This window comes from Ovis aries, chromosome 5 (genome assembly GCF_016772045.2).
Source record: "Ovis aries strain OAR_USU_Benz2616 breed Rambouillet chromosome 5, ARS-UI_Ramb_v3.0, whole genome shotgun sequence".
Taxonomy (NCBI): domain Eukaryota; kingdom Metazoa; phylum Chordata; class Mammalia; order Artiodactyla; family Bovidae; genus Ovis; species Ovis aries.
Window position 1 is genome coordinate 100,482,376 of NC_056058.1, and position 14,870 is coordinate 100,497,245.

Genomic DNA, 14,870 nt, shown 5'->3' on the forward strand with positions numbered 1-14,870 from the left:
TCCGCCTGCAATGCAGGAGACCTCAGTTTGATTCCTGGGTTGGGAAGATCCCCTGGAGAAGGGATAGGCTACCCACTCCAGTTTTCTTGGGCTTCCCTGTGGCTCAGCTGGTAAAGAATATGCCTGCAATGCAGGAGACCTGGGTTTGATCCATGGGTTGGTGCCAAAACATGGTATTTGAATCACCTACTCTGAGTTTTAACTTGAAATTGAAGGCTTATAAGTTTGCTGTTGCTTTTGAATAGTATATGAACTTGGATATAGGACATTTATATTCTGTCTCCATGTAGAAAGCATTTTACAACATAGATACTATATGGTTTATTTCTCAATTTAATAAAAAATTCTTTTGTCTCAGGACAAGTTTAATTTGACAAACATTTACTGAGTGCCAGGCACGGTGGAAGAGGATGAAGGTATAAAACAAAATCATTGCTGTCTTATAACTTACCATAGTAAGTTATGAGTCTACTTACTGAATAGATCCATTCGTCAAATTTAATAGAACTCTTGGTTCCTTAATTCTCTAATTTTCTGTTTCTCCGTCCTGACGTCATTCTCCTCTGCATTTAATCTTGAAACCATGAAACCTTCCCTTTGTCCTTTTCCTCCATGTCTTTCTATAGAGCTGCACTTAGAGGCCCAGCTGTCACCTTGGAGCATCGTTTTCTGTGACCAGGCAACTGAGCACTGGTAAAGGAAACCGCGTTACTATGGGAGGGTTGGGGATTGCTCCCAGACTCAGGTTTGAACCTGGGTCTCCTATGTTGCAGGCAGATTCTTTACCATCTCAGCCCATTGCAGAGAGAAGATTTACAGCTTCTAGCTTCGATTGGGTGCTTAAATCTTCCTGGAATTCTTATAAGCTTTTCAGCAGTCTCCTATGCATTATTATTCTAAGTGCCCACAATTCTTCTCAGATTCCCTGCTGCTGCTGCTAAGTCGCTTCAGTCATGTCTGGCTCTGTGTGACCCCATAGATGGCAGCCCACCGTCCCTGGGATTCTCCAGGCAAGAACACTGGAGTGGGTTGCCATTTCCTTCTCCAATGCAGGAAAGCAAAAAGGGAAAATGAAGTCCCTCAGTCGTGTCTGACTCTTAGTGACCCCATGGACTGCAGCCTACCAGGCTCCTCCATCCATGGGATTTTCCAGGCAAGAGCACTGGAGTGGGGTGCCATCGCCTTCTCCATCTCAGATTCCCTAAGCTACTTGTATTCTTTGACTCCCAGAAGTAGACTGTGCCTTGGAAATAATAAGAGAAAACAGACTAGATTAGACTAGGAGGAGTCTTCTAGTTCCTCAGCCTTTCACCTGCAAGATCTCTGCATACACCCGAGTAGCCTTTTATCCACTCTTCTCATAAGAGACAGTCATTTTTTTTCTGAAAAAACACCCTCCTCCTTTGCCATGAGTCCCACACCATCCCCATTTGCTCAGATACATTGGTTCATCAAATATCATGGCTGAATCTCCCAACTTGAACGTTTCTTTCTATACTGACTCCTTTGAACAAATTTCTACCTCTCCAGCCTAACACAATTAATAAATCCAGAACTCAGCCTTGTATATTGTTGCAGCCATTACATCATATCATTCTGTCCACTAACAACCAAAAAGTAGGAAAAGAATATCCTTGGTTCTTATTCTGGCCTCTTATACGTAGCTTGTTGTAATTAGAATTCCACTCCTGGGAATCAATGAAAGGACTTTTGCCAAAGTTTTGCAAAACTTCTACTTGTAAAATTGAGTTGTTTATGGTTCTCGTATGATTAACTTCTGAGTAGCATTTGATAGTAGACTTGACTCTCTCATTTTTCTCCTTATTGAGATGCTCTCCTCTCCTGGCGTCTTCATTTTCCTTCTATTTTCTGAGCTGTCTTTCTTCGCCTCCTCTTTGGACCTGTATCCTCCACCATCCTCCATGTTTATGTCTTTTCCGTGGTTCCATCCAAAGCCCTACTGTCTCCTAAAAAAGATACTGAGTGACCAATAAGTGAATTTTCCCAGGTTTTCTGTCATCTCAATATGGCCTTTGGATGCCTCTGTGATCTCCTCTGCCTTAGTAAGGAGAAACGGAACTGTGTTTCTGAGGAGATCCATGACTATAGCAAAGACATAGTTTAATGATTCCACATCCTGATTTGAAGTACAGTTTCCTCCCAGGCATCGTGGCACGTCTCCGACTCCTAAAAGAGCTCCTTTTGGCTGCCCGGTGGCACCTGGGCTTGAGTTTATGTAAGACTGACCTCGTAATGTCTGTGTCCTAAATCAGGCGTTTCACTCTATCTTAGTAAACGGTCCTTCAGTTTGACTTGGTTTCATAAGCTAAACCTTGGGAGTCATTCTCTATTGTTCCAGGCTTGCTCTTTCCTACTGTCCACAAACGCTGTCTCTCCCTAAATGCCTCTTCGGTGAATTCTGTCCTCTCTGTATTCTTAGACTCTTAGCACTGTCCAGCATGATTCTCAATTGTTATTGTGTTAATAGTCTCACAGCTAATGTTTCTGCCTCTCATTTAGCTTCTTTCAGCTCTTAGATATCTGTTTGTTCAGATTCTTATGCGATATCTTCACACTGTTTTTTCATTACCTTCATGATAGAACTCAAACTATCTTGGTATAAAAGAAAAGGCCATCTTTTTGGCCTATTTTCATCTTGTCCTGTTTTCCCCAAGTCATTCTCTACATGGGCCCCTGTTTGGACCAAAGCGTAATGACATTGTTTGAGTTTTTGCACTGTGACTTTGCACTATAATGACTTAACCCTCTTTGCTTCAAGAAGTACTGTAAATATAATCTCCTTTCAAAAGCATTTTGATGGTCCTCAGCAATCCATTCTCAACCGCGGTTGTTAAATTCTTTTGTGCCTGCCCTCCTCACACCTTGTTCTTATCTTCCAACATATCACTAATTCTGCAGTATTGTAAATACATTTTAATAGCTGTGGAACTTTTACCTAGTTTATGAGAGTGTGAGATTTTTGAGGACAATGATTCTATCTTTTTCTGAGTGTCTAGTACCTTGTGTACTACTTACCAAATATAGTTAATACAGAATAAAAGGGTGATAAATGAATGAATTCTAGAGGCTTCCAAAATCCAGTGAGAGTACAGATCTATAAAAGTACTTTATACATTTGTAAGGTGAGTGGGATTGTAAAAGTGAATTGGTCAGTCATGAACATGGAGTTCTTATTTTTAACTTCTCTTTACCATAAGCTTATAAGTGACACAGACTTCTAATATCATTGGTGAGTGTTTACTCATATTAGAATAATGTGAACCAGGTCGGTGATTGATGACTTCAATGGAAAATACATAACTTTCACTGTTAGGATAGTATAATTTCATTGTCTGGACAGGTAATCAGGTTTCACATAGGAGGAGCTAAGAAGATATTTATTCCTAGTTTTTTCAACTTGGAATGGCTTGTTCAAGTTATCTCCTGAATCCACTTTCTGCTAATGATCACAAGTCATAAAAACTATTCCACAAAACTCCTCCAGTCTGCAATCATGACTTTCCTGTCCCCTAACTTTATTCTGTCGCTTGATTGATCTTATTTGCCCTTCGGAGTCAGTAAAGTTTTCTTGCTACCAGCTTGAACAATAAATATTGTGGTTCTAATTCCCAGTTACGTGGCCTAAGGCTTCCTTTTGAGGAGTAGCCCTTCCCTGGTTAAGCCAGGTTAGTATTTCCCACTGTAGCTGTATAGGATATAAATATCTGTAGAGCTTAAAAAACACAGATTAGCAGTTTGGAACCAGGCCAATTAGAGAAATCCCTGAGTATAAGGTTCAAGCAAGAACATTTTTTAAAAGCAAGGAGTGAGTGTTATTGACAGAGACCCTATGGCCTTCCACAGTGACACTTATGTATTCTTGAAGCAGAATAAAGCCACCATCCTCTGTTCTTTGGAACAGGGAGTTGAGAGAGTCTATAACTCAGTGTAGAAGTATAGGTTTCGATCGAGGCAATGTTCTAAAGGAATTCACAGATAAGGTAGGGGAAAATAGGTTTTAGAATGGTACAATAAACAATTCACAAAAATTACATGGTTACTGATTCAATTTAACTGTGTTCTGAGACACACCAGATGCCCAAAATTTTGCCTAAAACTTTTGTTTTGGAAATGAAGCTTTCTAGTATTACATAAAATTTTTATTCTTCTCCTGATTACATTGAGTAGTAGATAGAAGATTTTAAGTTTTCAGAGATTCAATTAATTTTTTTAATGCAAATTTTAAGTTTAATCTGATTAAACTTCAATTTATTTTTTTTTTATTATTACTACCATCGTCATCATTATTTTGGTACCAAGCTATTAAAAAGCTATTAAGGACATATACTCAATAGTTTCCAATAATGGCATCAGTGCTGTAAAAATTTGTTTCCAACATTTTTGTTTCTGGGAAGTTCTGAAAGCTGAAAAGCTAAATCTCTGAATACATTGTTTTTATTTGCAGGACAAAAGTGAAATAGGTTTACTTTGAAATTAGAAATTGCTAATCCTATTTCCCAGAGTTGTTAACAGTGAGTCACTGTTTACAATTGGATTATCCACTGAACCAAAGGCTGTGTACCATGTGCGATGGAAATTGAAAAGGCCTGTATGACTAGCTGCCATTGATTTTATGTTACTGCACAATAGGAAATATGCCATCTCTTTAGCAATACACTCTATAGCATTTTTAAGTACACTCTCACGATTAGAAGCACATGAAGACAGATCATTTGGTGAGGAGAAAATTAAAGATACAATTATTAATGGAACTCACTTAACTTTTTAGTAGCTCAATAATAATATTTTTTCAGGCAAGCATTTTATAAAAAATGTGCAGATATTATCAAAGGCACTGTGTTGTGCTGGGAGATAACTTTTCTTAAGTTTAATTCCCATCACTGGATAACATACAAAGCATGAACTGATACCTTGGTGCTCACGTTATGATGGAGATGTTGTCCTCCATCCCCTTATATGTGTTTTAGTTGGAGCACTGCAGAGAAACAGAATGTGTGTGTGTGTATAATGGCACAATACAGTAAACATTTGTTTCTAATTTTTATATACCTATCTGTCTATCTCTCTCTTTATATATATATATTTTAAGGGAACAAAATGCAACCTGTAATTCCAAGCAGAGTGCCCCCTCCTCCCCATCATTATCATATGCATCATGCCCAGGCTTTGGACAATAAAATACAGACTCAGAGATCTCTATTTTTATCCCTATCTATATAGCCATATCGACATGTAATTATATACAAATACATATTCGTAAAGTGGAAAAGCTGGGAGTGTGATTAAGGTAGGGCAGAGAGTTAGGTGAGATACAGTGTGAAGGAGTAGAGCCCCTAAAGTACATAAATTATGTACTTTAGGTTTGAGTATGAGTAGGACCTGGGAGCCAGGACACTCAGAAATGCTCCTGTCGCCAGGCCTCTCGATACCATCCAAAGGGGTCTGAAGGCTTGGGTTCTGCCCATGATTTGGCCTGGAACTGAAAGGTAGAATTGTAGCTGATATCATCTGGAGACTAATGGTGAGCAAGGGTTTGGTTTAGGTAACATCTCCACTGTAAGCCAAGGTTTTAGGGGAAGCCACAAGTTCGGAGTAAGAGTCTTTGAAGCTTGGGAGGTGCAAGGAGTTCAGTTCAGTTCAGCCGCTCAGTCGTTTCCAACTCTTTGCGACCCCATGAACTGCAGCACACCAGGCCTCCCTGTCCATCACCAACTCCTGGAGTTTACTCAAACTCATGTCCATTAGTCAGTGATGCCATCCAACCATCTCATCCTCTGTCATCCCCTTCTCCTCCTGCCCTCAATCTTTCTCAGCATCAGGGTCTTTTCCAATGAGGCAGTTCTTTGCATCAGGTGGCCAAAGTGTTGGAGTTTCAGCTTCAGCATCAGTCCTTCCAATGAATATTCAGGACTGATCTCCTTCAGAATGGACTGGTTGGATCTCCTTGCAGTCCAAGGGACTCTCAAGAGTCTTCTCCAACACCACAGTTCAAAAGCATCAATTCTTCAGGACTCAGCTTTCTTTACAGTCAGCTCTCACATTGCAAGTAGAGGACAAGGCAAACTAGATAGACAGGCAGGGCGGCCTGCATTTTTGAGGTCTCCTTGAGCTGGAGTTTGCTCTTGCTATAGAGTCTGAGAAGCTAAAGGTCCAGATGATGGAGGAGCTATAAAAGGTGAGATGAGGAGGGGTGCTTGGGGGCACACAGGGTTCTGGAACTTTCTCTGCCTGCCTGGCTGCTTCTATCACCCTCCTCCTTACAGGGCTGAAGGTTCTAGCCATCCATCGGTCAAGACAGTCAATAGATCTGGTCTCTAAGCGTCATTATCTGGTCTCTAAGCGTCATATTTTTGTTTTCCTTAATTTCTTCTGGGAACCTTCACTTGGGAGTAGAGACAGGGAGAGGTCCCAAACATAAACGCTGTGTGTGCTTGAGTCCAGACTGGGTTTGCCCTGTGCAGTGAGTGCCAGGGATGAGAGAAGGAGGACTGCTCCCTTATTATGGGGAGGAAAGCCCATGTCCCACAACCCCAGGGCTGCAGGAGGCATGGAAGATACCCAGAAGAAGGTCTCTGCTGACAAGCACCTGTCAAGCCTGGAGACGACTTCGTTTGCCCTTAACTAGTCACCAGCAGTGTTTCATAGGGATAAATCTGGAGGTCTAGGCTTCCATTCTCATGCCTTATAAGCTAAAGTCAGAATTATTGTCAGCTCAGAGTGGTCCTGCCATAAGTAGGGAGAGAACGGTTAGACCTTCCATGGTTCAGGGAAGTATGGAAAGGGTGTCTGGTCCAGTATGGACTGGTAGCCTCTGGAAAGGTAATGATTTCTCCATCTCTTCTTTTTTTAAGACCCTCTTTCCCAAGTTGGACATTGCCTTACTGAGTTTCTCTCTCTGACACTTCTTTGAGAGCCTTCATTTTTTTCTCTGGGGTCATTATCTTGCTCTTCTTCCTTCTCTTCTTCTGCCTCCCTGTGAGATGTTGTCTGCTTCCTCCATTCTGTCTCCACAGTGAAGAGTCATGGGAGGCAGACCAGAAGGCAGGTTTGATCTTGGCCATTTGATTGGTTCTGGAGCCTGGGATGCAGGGAACTTGGATGACTTGGTGATGAGTTCCTCAATGAAGGGCTTGCTGAGGGCTGCCTCCCATGAACTCTCTCTGTGTGTAGATGAGTGACCTCTTGTAAATGTTGGAATGTGGGTGCATGGTCTTGGGGTGATAGAAATGGTACAGGCTGGTTCTTGGAGTGAAAATCTGAAAGATGGTTAATAGTATTATATAGTAAATCTAGTCCCAAATATATGGACACATGAATTTATAAATAAATTTCATCACTGACTCAATGGACGTGAATCTGAGTGAACTCTGGGAGTTGGTGATGGACAGGGAGGCCTGGCATGCCACGATTCATGGGGTCACAAAGAGTCGGACACGACTGAGCGACTGAACTGAACATAATATATGACATTACTATAATTTTGTGAGTTGGAAAGCGTACATTAAAATGAAAGTTTTAAAGTATGGTTATATAAACATGGATAGAAATAGATGTATAAACAGTTTCCCCCCACTATTCAGCTAATAGTCTTGCGTAATCCTTAGTGCTTATGCCCCATTGGGTCAGGTCTGTGACTCATCATCAGAATTTGACTGGTCAATCAATTATATTTTTAAAATCTTTTACCTCGATCTCTGAGATTATGTTGTATTACCTCCTCTCCACAATATCCACTTATTTGGATACTTTTATTTTTAGCTGTGTCTTAGTGGTAGCAAAGCAAAACGGCAAGTCATGAAATCAACAGCTGAAAGACCAATACAAGCAGACTTAGGTCAAATTAGTGATATTCAAGAGAGCTGAACATAGATGTGTTTTCTAGGAAACCTATAGCTAAAGCCAAAAGCAAAGCATGGATAGATGAATTGGCCAAGAGATACTTTGCAGACTGCCAACTCAGTATTGTATTACTTCCCAGTTGTCCTTAAGGACAAACAGGGCTCCTTCAGGTTTTGCTTATGAAGACAAGGGGAAATCATCTGTTTTAAGTAGCGTGTGGCTTATAGAAGCATCTTATTAAAATGACATTCTCCCTGCGGGGATGTGCATTAAGAAACAGTTCACCCAGTCTAAAATCAATTACTTCTGCCTGTGGCAAAGAAAGTCTGAGTTAAACATAATTCTCAGAGGTAGTTAGCATTCCATTGACGGTTACTGCTTCCATCCAAGAGAGGAGTTACCCAATTTAATCAATTCTCTGAATGTGAAATCTCAGATAGTAAACAACTTAGATTACAGACAGTGCAATTATTAAGTGTAACCGTTAAGACACTGCGTTTTAACTCGGTAATTCAGAGTAATCAGTGGTTAGCTGGAGAGTTCTGATTGTTTAATACTTACTTGAACTTTTATGGATGTGAGAGTTGGACTGTGAAGAAAGCTGAGTGCTGAAAAATTGATGCTTTTGAACTATGGTGTGGGAGAAGACTCTTGAGAGTCCCTTGGACTGCAAGGTGATCCAACCAGCCCATTCTCAAGGAGATCAGTCCTGGGTGTTCATTGGAAGGACTGATGCTAAAGCTCAAACTCCAATACTTTGGCCACCTGATATGAAGAGTTGACTCACTGGAAAAGACTCTGATGCTGGGAGGAATTGGAGGCAGGAGGAGAAGGGACAACAGACAATGAGATGGTTGGATGGCATCACCGACTCGATGGACATGGGTTTGAGTAAACTCCAGGAGTTGGTGATGGACAGGCAGGCCTGACGTGCTGCAATTCATGGGGTCGCAGAGTCGGACACGACTGAGCGACTGAACTGAACTGAAATTTTATTCAGAAGTAAACACAGAACAAGTTTGAATATTAACTTATTTCCATGATTCTAGACCCTCCCCCTCTCGTATGTTCTCCACACTGCAGTCAGTTTTCTTTCTCAGGGAAAAACAAAGGTCTCTGTTCTGCTTCACTATTCATCTGTTCATCTGTGTTCTCTTGGTAGAATTCAAACAACCTTACACGGCTTAATGGGCCCCTGACCCTTCTTTACTTCTCTAGTCTCATCTTTCATCTCTGTACCTCTCAATCGCCTTTCCCTTTCTTCCACGTTATTTCTATATTGTGGTCATTCTGGACTTCTTTAGTTCTGGAAACATAATGTAATTTCACCGCATTCATGATCAGTCGCCAAGTCTTGTCTGACTCTTTGCAACGCCATGGACTTTTCTTCCAGGGAGCAAGCGTCTTTTAATTTCATGGCTGCCGTCACCATCTGGAGTGATTTTGGAGCCCCTCAAAATATACTCTCTCACTGTTTCCATTGTTTCCCCATCTATTTGCCATGAAGATATGGGACCAGATGCCATCATCATGATCGTTTTCTAAATGTTAACTCAAGGTTTTCACTCTCCTCTTTCACTTTCATCAAGAGGATCTTTATTTCTTCTTTGCTTTCTACCATAAGGGTGGTGCTATCTGCATATCTGAGGTTATTGATATTTCTCCCAGAAATCTTGATTCCAGCTTGTGCTTCATCCAGTCCAGCATTTCTCATGATAAAATAAACAGGGTGACACCATACAGCCTTGATGTACTCCTTTCCTGATTTGGAACCAGTCTGTTGTTCCATGTTCACTTCTAACTATTGTTTCTTGACCTGCATACAGATTTCTCAGGAGGCAGGTCAGGTGGTCTGGTAATCCTATCTCTTTAAGAATTTTCCACAGTTTGTTGTGATCCACACAGTCAAAGTCTTTGGCATAGCCAATGGGTACATGCAGGTATTTATTAGGTCCCAATGTTTACCCAGATAGCATGAATTTTAAACAATAGGTGTAGTTGTGGTCCAATAAAAGGTTTTGCCAATGTATTTATAATAAAAAAAAAGTTATGGATATTAGTAAGATGTTTAGAAATTTTTTTAAAAAGTGATTTTTGGAATTATCAGTTTTTAGTGGTCACTCCAGTACTCTTGCCTGGAAAATCCCATGGGCAGAGGAGCCTGGTGGGCTGCAGTCCATGGGGTCACGAAGAGTCGGACAAGACTGAGCGACTTCACTTTCACTTTTCACTTTCATGCATTGGAGAAGGAAATGGCAACCCACTCCAATATTCTTGCCTTGAGAATCCCAGAGATGGGGGAGCCTGGTTGGCTGCCATCTATGGGGTCACACAGAGTCGGACACGACTAAAGTGGCTTAGCAGCAGCAGCAGCAGGGGTAAAATGGGAGAGGGCTTCAGGTTTCTCTTACATTAGTCTTAATCCCTGGCATGATTGCCTGAAGTATTCAGGGAAGCATATGAGGAAAATGCTTATTATTTGCATTGATAATTTGAATCCTTAAACTCAATATTAAAAAACTAAGATGATGGCCTCTGGTCCCATCACTTCATGGCAAATAGAAGGGGGAGCAATGGAAACAGTGACAGATTTCCTCTTCTTGGGCTCTAAAGTCACAGTGGGTAGTGACTGCAGCCGTGGAATTAGAAGACAGTTGCTTCTTGGCAGGAAAGCTATGACAAACCTAGACAATGTGTTAAAAAGAAAAGACATCACTTTGCTGACAAAGGTCCATATATTCAAGGCTATGATCTTTCTAGTAGTCATGTGTGGATGTGAGAGCTGGACAGCAAAGAAGGCAGAGCACCGAACAGTTGATGCTTTCTAACTGTGGTGCTAGAGAAGACTCTTGAGAGTCCCTTGGACTGCAAGGAGATCCAACCAGTGACTCTTACAGGAGATCAGTCCTGAATGCTTTTTTGAAGGGCTGATGGTGAAGCTGAAGTTCCAATACTTTGGCCACGTGATGCGGAGAGCTGACTCGTTTGAAAAGACCCTGATGCTGGGAAAGCTTGAAGGCAGAAGGAGAAAAGGGTGGCAGAGGATGAGACGGTTGGATGGCGAAGAGTCATACACGACTTGGCAACTGAATGACAATAACATTTTTGTTTTTCAGTTTGTTTTTCACTGAAGTAGAGTTTATTTACAGTGTTGTGAAAATTCCTTCTGTACAGAAAGTGAATCAGATATATATATGTGTGTGTGTATTTTTTTTTTCTTATTTTCCGTTATGGTTTATCCTCGGATATTGAATGTAGTTCCCTGTGCTATACAGTAGGACTTGTTGTCCATCCATTCTGTATGTAATGGTTTGTAAATATTGTATCCATCCTATATATAATAGTTTGTACCCCAAATGACTAGGAAACTGCAAGTCTGTTTTCAATGTCTGTGAGTCTGTTTCTGCTTCACAGATAAGTTTATTTGTGTCATATTTTAGATTCCCCATATGAGTGATGTAATATGGTATTTATTCCTTTTTCTGGTTTACTGCACTTAGTATGATAATCTCGAATTCCATCTATTTTGCAAGTGACTTTATTTTGTTCTTTTTTTATGGTTGAGTAGTATTCCACTCTGTACATGTACGACATCATCTTTATTCATTTATTTGTTAATAAACATTTAGGTTGTTTCTATGTCTTGGCCATAATGAATACTACCACTATGAACATAGGGGAGCGTGTATCTTTCTGAACTTCAGTTTTATCCAGATATATGCTCAGGGGTGGGATTCCTATATAATATAGTAATTGTTTTTAGTTTTCTGGGGAATCCGCATACTGTTTTCCATAGTGGCTGTACCAACATACATTCCCACCAACAGTGTAAAACAGTTCCATTTTCTCCACACTCTCACCAGCATTTATTACTTGTAGACTTTTATATTCTGGCCATTCTGACTGGTGTAAAGTGTTTCCTCACTAGAGTTTTGATTTGCATTTCTCTAATAATCAGTGGTTCCAAATAGGAAAAGGAGTACATCAAGGCTGTATATTGTCACTCTGCTTATTTAACTTATATGCAGAGTATATCATGAAATGCTGGGCTGGAAGAAGCACAAGCTGGAATCAAGATTGCCAGGAGAAATATCAATAACCTCAGATATGCAGATGACAACACCCTTATGGCAGACAGTGAAGAGGAACTAAAAAGCCTCTTGATGAAAGTGAAAGAGGAGAGTGAAAAGTTGGCTTAAAGCTCAACATTCAGAAAACGAAGATCATGGCATCTGGTCCCATCACTTCATGGGAAATAGATGGGGAAACAGTGGAAACAGTGTCAGACTTTATTTTGGGGGGCTCCAAAATCACTGCAAATGGTGATTGCATCCATGAAATTAAAAGACGCTTACTCCTTGGAAGGGATGACCAATCTAGATAGATAGCATATTGAAAAGCAGAGACATTACTTTGCCAACAAAGGTCCATCTAGTCAAGGCTATGGTTTTTCCTGTGGTCATGTATGGATGTGAGAGTTGGACTGTGGAGAAAGCTGAGCGCTGAAGAATTGATGCTTTTGAACTGTGGTGTTGGAGAAGACTCTTGAGAGTCCCTTGGACTGCAAGGAGATCTAACCAGTCCATCCTAAAGGAGATCAGTTCTAGGTGTTCATTGGAAGGACTGGTGCTAAAGCTGAAACTCCAATACTTTGGCCACCTGATGTGAAGAGCTGACTCATTGGAAAAGACTCTGATTCTGGGAAGGATTGGGGGCAGGAGGAGAAGGTGATGACAGAGGACAAGATGGCTGGATGGCATGACTGACTTGATGGATGTGAGTTTGAGTGAACTCTGGGAGTTGGTGATGGACAGGGAGGCCTGTGTGCTGCGGTTCGTGGGGTCGCAAAGAGTCAGGCACGACTAAGCAACTGAACTGAACTGAACTGAATAATTGGTGATATTGAGCATCTTTTGATGTGCCTATTGGCCATGTGCATATTTGGAGAAGATGTTTATTTAGACCTTCTGCCAAGTTTTTTATTGGGTTCTCTTTCTGTTGTTGAGCTGTGTGAGCTGTTTGTACCTTTTGAAAATTAAGCCCTTGTTGGTCACAGCAATTGCAAGTATTTTTTTTTCCCATCTTGTAGGTTTTCCTTTCATTTTGTTTAGGATTTCCTTTACTATACAAAAGCTTATAATCTTGATTAGGCCTCATTTTCTGATTTTTGTGTTTGTTTCTATTTCCTTGGGAGACTGACCTAAGAAACCATTGGTATGATTTATGTCAGAGAATGTTCTGACCATGTTCTCATCTAGGAGTTTTATGGTGTCTCATCTTCAATTCTTTAAGTCATTTTAATGCATATTCCAACTTTATTGATTTACTTGCAGCTGTCCAAGTTTCCCAGCATTATGTGTTGAAAAGACAGTCTTTTTCCTATTTTATGTTCTTGCCTCCTTTGTTGAAGATTAATTGACCATAGTTATATTGGAGAAGGAAATGGCAACCCACTCTAATATTCTTGCTTGGAGAATCCCATGGCCAGAGGGTCCTGGCAAGTTACAGTCCATAGGGTCACAAACAGTTGGACATGACTGAAGCAACTTAGCACATACTGGTTTATGGGGCTTCCCTGTTGACTCAGCAGTGAAGAATCCACCTGAAATGAGGAGCTGCAGAGGTGCTGGTTCCATCCCTGGGTCAGGAAGATGCCCTGGAGGAGGAGATGGAAACCCACTCCAGTATTCTTGCCTGGAGAGTCCCATAGAGAGAGGGGCCTGGTAGGCTACAGCCCATAGGGTTGTAAAGAGTTGGAAATGGTGGAGGCACCTTAGCAGGGAGGCATACAGGCACTGATTTATTTCTGGGCTCTCTCTTCTGTTCCACTGATCCATATGTCTGTTTTTGTGCCAGTACCACACTGCTTTGATTACTTTAGTTTTGTAGTATTGTCTGAATTCTGGAAGGGTTATGTGTCCTGCTTTGTTCCTTTTCCTTAGAATTGCTTTGGCAGTTGAGTCTTTTATGATTCCATATAGATTTTAGTATTATTTGTTCTAGTTCTATGGAAAATGTCATAGGTAATTTGATAGGAATCACATTAAATTTGTATATTGCTTTGGGTACTATGGCCATATTAGCAATATTAATTCTTCTAATCAAAGAGTATGAGTTATCTTTCCATTTCCTTAAATTATCTTTAATTTCCTTTATGAAAGGATTATAGTTCTCAGCATATGTCTTTCACCTCCTTTGTCAGATTTATTACTAAGCATTTTGTTTATTTGTTGTAATTTTAAAAGTTATTACTTTTTACTTTCCTTTTATGATATTTCATTATAGTGTAAAGAAATTAATACACCAATTTCTGTGTATTAATCTTGTATACTGCTACCTTGCTAAATTTATTTATGACTTCTACTAGCTTTTGTGTGAAGTCTTTAGAGCTTTCTGTATATAGTTATCATGTCATGTACATATAATGGCAATTTTACCTCTTCCCTTCCTATTTGGATACATTTTATTTCTTTTTCTTGTCTGGTTGCTGTGGCTAGGACTTACAATACTGTGTTGAAGAGAAGCGATGAGAGTTGGCATCCTTGTTTTTATTCCAGATTTCAGTGGGAAGGCTTTCAGTTTTTCATCAAAGCAATTATATTTGTTGTGGTTTTGTCATAAACAGCTGTTATTATGTTGAAATATATTACCTCTCTATCCACATTGGTTAAGAGCTTTTTGTCATGAACCGATGTTGATTTTTGTCAGGTGCTTTTTCTGCCTCTGTTGAGGATGATCATATGGCTTTGTCTTTTCCTTTGTTGTGATATATCAATATCACAATGATTGATTTGTGTACATTGAGCCATCCCTGTGAACTTGGGATGAATGTTTCATGGTGTATGATCCTTTTTGTGTATGGTTAGATTCAGTTTGCTAATATTTTGTTGAGAATTTTTGCATCTATATTCATCAAAGATATTGGCCTGAAATTTTCTTTTTTGATGGAGTCTTTGGTTTTGGTATCAGGGTGATGGTGGCTTTATAGAATGTCTTTAGGAGTGTTCCTC

The 14,870-nt window shown here is 40.3% G+C and overlaps 1 long non-coding RNA gene and 1 pseudogene across 1 annotated transcript in view; one reads left to right on the forward strand and one right to left on the reverse strand.

Annotated features, from left to right (window-relative positions):
• The window catches only part of LOC121819687 (uncharacterized), a 495,504-nt gene that overhangs the window by 323,068 nt on the left and 157,566 nt on the right, over positions 1–14,870 (forward strand). The window lies entirely within an intron of this gene.
• LOC121819709 (dematin-like) lies at positions 6,729–9,091 on the reverse strand (annotated as a pseudogene).